The sequence below is a fragment of the Triticum aestivum genome, unplaced genomic scaffold, assembly GCF_018294505.1.
Source record: "Triticum aestivum cultivar Chinese Spring unplaced genomic scaffold, IWGSC CS RefSeq v2.1 scaffold19435-4, whole genome shotgun sequence".
In the NCBI taxonomy this organism is placed as follows: Eukaryota; Viridiplantae; Streptophyta; class Magnoliopsida; order Poales; family Poaceae; genus Triticum; species Triticum aestivum.
In genome coordinates, this window is record NW_025228059.1 from 393,569 (window position 1) to 399,568 (window position 6,000).

Genomic DNA, 6,000 nt, shown 5'->3' on the forward strand with positions numbered 1-6,000 from the left:
ATAGGGGTCACACGACCCGGCACTCAAGTCATACAAACATACAAGCACATGCGGAAGCAAACTTGTCTGAGTACAGACAACTAGAAAGAAAGAAGGCTTGACGAAGCCTGTCTATCTACATAGGGCCCTTCACAAGCTCAGATCACCACCTGGGTGCCAAGTCACTCGTCAACGTCGATATCTACATAGAACCCATCGGAGGGGGCGGTGTTGTCGTCTGAAAACAGTAATTAAAGCAACATGAGTACAAAGGTACTCAGCAAGACTTACAACAGATCCTACTATACATGCACGTTCTCAAGAAGGTAGTGGAGTTATTGCAGCAAGCCAGCTTTGACCCTTGGCTAAGCTATCCTACGAGACACCACTTGTAAAATAGTTTTCGCACACGAGTCCACTAATCACCATCACAATACTCCACCGTGGATCCTTCCTCGTCATCCTACGAGAGGGCCATCCGCGTTACTCACACTTATCTTGAGTCTTTTAGTAGTAACCATTAACTTGTCTATGAACTGCATAAGCGACCAAGTAGTCCTTTACCGCGGACGCGGCTATTCGAATAGTTTTATACCCTTCAGGGGTGTACTTCGTCACACATGTTTCCACCACTTAGCGTCTGCACACGACATGTGCTCGGCAGACTTCAAGGAAATCCGGCTGGGGTGTCCTCAACGGCCCCAAACGATGTGTGCAGGGTTCCCGAGACACCAAACGGGCGACTCGGTACACCGTGCCACAAGCCTACCGCATCACAGCCCACCCCTAAGGTCAGCGCTGCGCACGGCCTCCAGCAACTACAAACACCAGAAACTACTTGCAACTCCTGGACAGAGGGCGAGAGGGGTCAGTAAGTCGAGCAGGGTCATATTTCAGGGCCTAATGTGTGGTAGTAGCTGAATCTTAAATCACGCATACAGATCTCAGTTCTTAAGGACGGCCTCAATGAAACAACCCACCATGTACTCCTACATGGCCTCTCATCGATACCTTTACCAAATCATGTTCAACGCTTCACTCTCATTATCAACACAACCATTCACTCTAGTTCATCACCCCGATGAGCCAGACCTGACACGACTCTAAGCATAGCAAGCATAGCATGGTAGGAAACACAAACATGGCTCAATCAACTCCTACACATGCTAGTAGGTTTCATCTAGTTACTGTGGCAATGACAGGTTATGCAGAGGAAGTGGGTTCAACTACCGCAACACACAACAGTTTGAAAAGCGTTGTCTTAATGCAGTAAACGAGAGCAGAAGCGAGAAGTTGGGTTTGTATCGAAATGATCAATGGGTTGCTTGCCTGACAGAGTGGTAGTGGGATACTGCCCTTCAGTTGGATACTCGTGAATATCCTCGGAGGCAGAACCTACCACGAAGAACACATCGAAACACAATCATCACATGGCAATATGCAACAATATGATGCATGTAACGACATGGCAAAATGAGTGTGTTTTGGCTAATGCAACTTAGAACAGATTGGTTTGAGTTCATTTGAATCAAGGATTCAAATGCTAACCCAAAGTAAGAGGTCACATTAGTGCATTTACTTGTTTCACCTAAACAGCAACGTTAAAGTGTTCTGACATGCATGAAACCAGTACAGAAGGAAAGATTGAATTTTTCTGATCAAAATTCATATATAAATCTTTGCATTTGGAGTTACAGATTAATTCCTATGATTTTTTGAAGTTTGTAGGATTTTCTGGAATTTCCTGTATAAGAACAATTCCAGTAAATGATTTACTGCATCAGCATAGCGTCAGGGTGACGTCATCAGTCAACAGAGACGGTCCAGGTCAACCCTGACCTGTGGGTCCCGTCTGTCAGTGTCAATTAAACTAACTAAGTTTAGTTAGCGTTAAACTAATACTAACTTAGTTTAGTTAGTGGCCTAGGGCCCACACGTCAGTGACCCAGGGGGTCAAACTGGGCCCACCCAGTCAACGGTCAGCGGGTCAACTCGCCGGCGTTTAGCTGCCGGCAAGGCCAGACGCGGCGGTGGGGTGCGGGTTTCGTGCTCCGGCGACCAAATGGGCGGCGGAAACCATCTACGAGTAGCTAGGAGCAAGCTGCGTCGAGTGGTGGTGGTGGTTGGGCTCGGGGTCGCCGGAAACGACACCGGCGACGAGCTGTGCGGCTGCCGGAGTTTGGGTGAGCGCGGGCTCGTCGTTAGGGGGCACGGCGAGGCGCGTGGAGTGGTGCTACGGGCTCCTGGGGATGCGGTGAGTGTGTTGGACACGGTGGTGTGGCCGGTGGGTGGCCGGAGTCACGTCGGCGACTAGCTCGGCGGCGGCACATGCGGTGATGCTTCGTGCAGTCGCTACGGTGCTCGAGAGAGAGAACGGAGAGGATGGGGAGGTGGTTGAGCTCACAGCGATCACGTCGGAGCAGTCGGCGAGGTCGGGGACGAGCTGGTGCGACGGTGACGGCGAAGGGGATCTCCGGCGGTGGCGGAGTCGGGCGTGGTCATTGCGGTGGCTTCGGGGCAAGCGAGCGCTCGGGGCTCGGCTTGCTCGACGGAGAGGAGGGCGGCGGAGCTTCTGGACACAGTGGCGCGGCGCGGGGACGACGGGGAGCGCGGCTACGTCGGCGGTGCGGCGGCAGGTGCGTCGGCCATGGCGGGAGAGGGCGAGAGAGAGAGAGGCAGGGGGAGAATGGATGTGTCCAGGGGGTCGGGGTGGCGACGTGGGACTCGCCCAGGTGTCCAGGGGCGTGGGCGGCAAGCAGGTGGCGCCATGGCGAGCTCGCGCATGCCGACGTCACCTCCCTGCCTGCCTGGCGGGGACGAAGCAGCTGGCTGGCACGGGCCAGCACAGCGCTGGGCCGCCAGGTGGGCCGGCTGGTGGGTTGCGGCCAGGTAAGTTGTTTCCTTTTTATTTCTGTTTTCTTTTATTTCTGCAAGTTTGTGGCATTTCTAAAAATACTTAGGCATCTCCAAAAATCACCAAACTGCACATGCTCACTATATGGAACATATCGAACATTTCAGTTTGGGATTATTTGGACATTTAAAATATTTACTAGCATTTAAATGCCCAAATGCAAGTTACATATGATTTAATTCAATGATCTTATGATGACCTATAAAATTCTGAACCCATTTTGTCAGAGGTTCTAACCCAAGACAAAAAGGGTGGACTTTTTAGAAGGGCATTTCAGGTTCATTGAAAAAGATTTTAGTAATCCCTAGTTATTTTCGGGGGGGTGCTGGGGGTTCTGTCATCCCCATTTCAAGTTTCTGGAAAAGTAAACATGATGCAACACTCTAATGCATGAACTAGCTAGGATGTGACAACTCACCCCCACTCAAAAGAATCTCATCCCGAGATTTAGGATCCGTTGGGAAGAAGGTGGGGTACTCAAGTCGAAGACGATCCTCCCTTTCCCAAGTAGCTTCTTTCTCGGAATGGTGTGACCATTGAACCTTGAGAAACTTGATATTTTGGCATCGAGTGCTACGCTCGGCTTGATCAAGGATGCGGGCGGGATATTCCCGATATGTGAGATTATCTTGGAGATCAAGCGTTTCGTGGTCCACTCCACAGATAGGATCCGTGAAGCAACGCCTGAGTTGAGAAACGTGGAAGACATCATGAACTCTGGAAAGATGCGGAGGTAGTTCCAATTGGTAGGCAACTTCTCCTCTTTTGGCAAGAATGCGAAAGGGTCCAATGTAACGAGGAGCCAATTTTCCTTTGATACCGAAACGATGGGTTCCCTTCAAAGGAGTAACCCGAAGGTAAGCCTTCTCGCCAACTTCATAAGTTATGAGCTTATGTTTGCGGTCATATTGGCTCTTTTGACGAGAGTGGGCTATTTTCAACTTCTCACGAATAATGCGAACCTCCTCTTCTGCTTCCTGAATCATATCCGGGCCAAAGAGTTGTCTTTCCCCAGTTTCTGACCAGTTAAGAGGCGTTCGACATTTTCGTCCATAGAGAACTTCGAAAGGAGCCTTGCCCAAGCTAGCATGATAGCTATTGTTATAAGCGAACTCAGCGAATGGAAGGCATTTCTCCCGATCCATACCGAAAGAGATGACAGAAGCTCGGAGCATATCCTCCAGAATTTGATTGACTCGTTCTACTTGACCACCTGATTGGGGGTGGAAGGCAGTGCTAAAGGAGAGACGAGTTCCCATAGCATTTTGGAAACTCTCCCAAAATCGAGAGGTGAAAAGACTTCCACGGTCTGAGTTAATCTCCAATGGAACACCATGAAGAGACACTATTCGGGAGATGTACACAAGTCAGCTAGCTGGCTAGCGGTTATACTCTCACGAACAGGTAGGAAGTGGGCTACTTTGGAAAGACGATCGACAGCGACGAAGATAGCATTATTCCCTCTCTTGGTCCTGGGAAACCCGGTAATGAAATCCATACCGATTTTATCCCATTTCCATTCAGGAATAGCCAAAGGTTGAAGGGTGCCAGCAGGCCATTGATGCTCTGCTTTAACGCGATGACAGACGTCGCAGTTAGCAATGTATTGAGTGATTTCTCTCTTCATCCTAGTCCACCAAAACCTCTGGCGTAGGTCTTGATACATTTTAGTACTACCAGGATGAATGGTGAGAGGAGATTCATGAGCTTCCTTAAGGATCAATTGTCGTAGATGTCGGTTCTTGGGAACCACTAGACGGTTTTCAAAGAAGACAACACCTCGGTCATCCATACAGAAACATTTAGCAACTCCGCTAGCAATGTTCTCCTGGATGCGAGATATGCCCTTATCACGCTTCTGGGCAGCTATGATTTGATCCGTAAGGTTAGGTTTCGCCACCAGGGTGGATAGGAATCCTCGAGGAACTATGTGAAGGTTGAGCTTACGAAATTCCTCGTGGAGAAGTGGTTGACTTTGTTGTAATATCAAGTTGTTACAATAAGATTTATGACTTAGCGCATCAGCCATGACGTTGGCTTTGCCCGGGGTGTAAGTTATTCCTAAGTCGTAATCTGTGATCAACTCTACCCAACGTCTTTGCCTGAGATTCAAATCCGGTTGGGTGAAGATGTATTTCAGGCTTTGGTGATCGGTGTAAATCTCGCAACGATTACCGAGAAGGTAATGTCGCCATGTTTTGAGTGCATGGACTACAGCTGCAAGCTCTAGATCATGTGTGGGATAGTTATCCTCATGTGGACGCAACTATCGAGAAGCGTAGGCAATCACATGACAATCTTGCATAAGTATGCAATGTTGGAAATATGCCCTAGAGGCAATAATAAATTGGTTATTATTATATTTCCTTATTCATGATAATCGTTTATTATCCATGCTAGAATTGTATTGATAGGAAACTCAGATACATGTGTGGATACATAGACAACACCATGTCCCTAGTAAGCCTCTAGTTGACTAGCTCGTTGATCAATAGATGGTTACGGTTTCCTGACCATGGACATTGGATGTCGTTGATAACGGGATCACATCATTAGGAGAATGATGTGAAGGACAAGACCCAATCCTAAGCATAGCATAAAAGATCGTGTAGTTCGTTTGCTAGAGCTTTTCCAATGTCAAGTATCATTTCCTTAGACCATGAGATCGTGCAACTCCCGGATACCGTAGGAGTGCTTTGGGTGTACCAAACGTCACAACGTAACTGGGTGACTATAAAGGTGCATTACGGGTATCTCCGAAAGTGTCTGTTGGGTTGGCACGGATCGAGACTGGGATTTGTCACTCCGTATGACGGAGAGGTATCTCTGGGCCCACTCGGTAATGCATCATCATAATGAGCTCAATGTGACTAAGGAGTTAGCCACGGGATCATGCATTACGGAACGAGTAAAGAGACTTGCCGGTAACGAGATTGAACAAGGTATTGGGATACCGACGATCGAATCTCGGGCAAGTAAAGTACCGATTGACAAAGGGAATTGTATACGGGATTGATTGAATCCTCGACATCGTGGTTCATCCGATGAGATCATCGTGGAACATGTGGGAGCCAACACGGGTATCCAGATCCCGCTGTTGGTTATTG